This window comes from Fukomys damarensis, unplaced genomic scaffold (genome assembly GCF_012274545.1).
Source record: "Fukomys damarensis isolate Sample0158 unplaced genomic scaffold, DMR_v1.0_HiC HiC_scaffold_38, whole genome shotgun sequence".
Taxonomy (NCBI): Eukaryota; Metazoa; Chordata; class Mammalia; order Rodentia; family Bathyergidae; genus Fukomys; species Fukomys damarensis.
The window spans coordinates 30,320-31,450 of record NW_022900950.1 but is presented as its reverse complement, the minus strand read 5'-3'; the positions used below and the strand labels follow the sequence as shown (position 1 = coordinate 31,450).

The window sequence follows — 1,131 nt, the reverse complement described above, 5'->3', positions numbered from 1 at the left end:
AAAAAAAAAAAAAAAAAAAAAAAAAAAGACCAAATTTTCAAAACAAAGTAATAACTAGTTTAGCAAGAAATGATTATTTTGCTGGGCATGGTGGCACACACCTGTAATCCCAGCCCTCCTGAGGCTGAGGCTGGAAGATCACTGTGAGTTCAAGACCATCAGCCTGGGCTACATAGTGAGTTCCAAGTCAGTCTCAACCACACAGTGAAATCCTGTCTAAAAAAAAAAAAAAAAAAAAGATTAGTTTTCTAAAATGTCATACACCAGAAAATATTTTTCTCCCTTAAAAAATCTTATTATGTAGTACTTGTCATCATGCTAATTTTAGAAAAATGTGATCATAATGGAAATTGCTTTTTAATAAGTTTCATTTCAAAGGTTCCGAGTTGGAGAGTATTTGCCCAAATACTTTTTTTTTTTGGTTGTTGTTCCTTATTTCTGGAAGACTTAGGTTAAAGATGGCAGAATAGTAAGTTTGATTCTCATTTCTTCCATAAAATAATTCACATCATGGAACGTCCGAGGAAAAAACTTAAACTTTTGGCTTAATTTCAGCCTTTGTGCCTGCTTATTTTAACAGATTAAACTGTGAGCTAGCTAAGATACGAGAGAAAAAAAAAAATTGTTCAGTTAAAAGCTGGAAGCAGCAAGGGAGGCGCCAGGAGTCAGAGATGGCTCTCGGTACTCTTCGTGAGTATTTTTCCATGTGGGCTGGAGTAAGATCTTGTAAGGCACAGCCCCAGGTTACACATGCTGGGCTCCGATTCCACAGGATTTACAAGCCTCGTTACTGGAAAGAGTGTACAGCTCTCTCTCCTGGCTGTAGCGGCGGAGGAAGAAATGTTCACTGGACAACAAAAACTTTTCTGTTTGCAGAGTAAAATAAAATCTCGGTCTTCCGGTCACAGGGCGATAAAACTTGCCCTCTGAACTAACGCGGGCCGGGGGATCCATTTCCAAGGTCTAAAGTCTAACCAAACGCCACTCGTCCAAGACTGTCGTGGAACTGCAGTCACTTCTGAGTGGGCGGGCAGCCCGGTCCGGAAAGGCACTTTCTCACCCTGCGGGCCGCGGGGAACCTCGCGGGGCTCCGGCGGCTGAAGGGATCCGAAAGCGGAGCGAGCCCGCCCG

At 42.6% G+C, this 1,131-nt stretch overlaps 1 long non-coding RNA gene across 1 annotated transcript in view; it reads right to left on the bottom strand.

The window, feature by feature from the left end:
* The window catches only part of LOC104862942, a 4,079-nt gene extending 3,940 nt beyond the window's left edge, over positions 1–139 (bottom strand). The window contains exon 1 of the long non-coding RNA XR_780456.1: positions 102–139. This is a non-coding gene — a long non-coding RNA (uncharacterized LOC104862942). The remainder of the gene's footprint in view (positions 1–101) is intronic.
* Between the last annotated feature and the right edge of the window lie 992 nt (positions 140–1,131).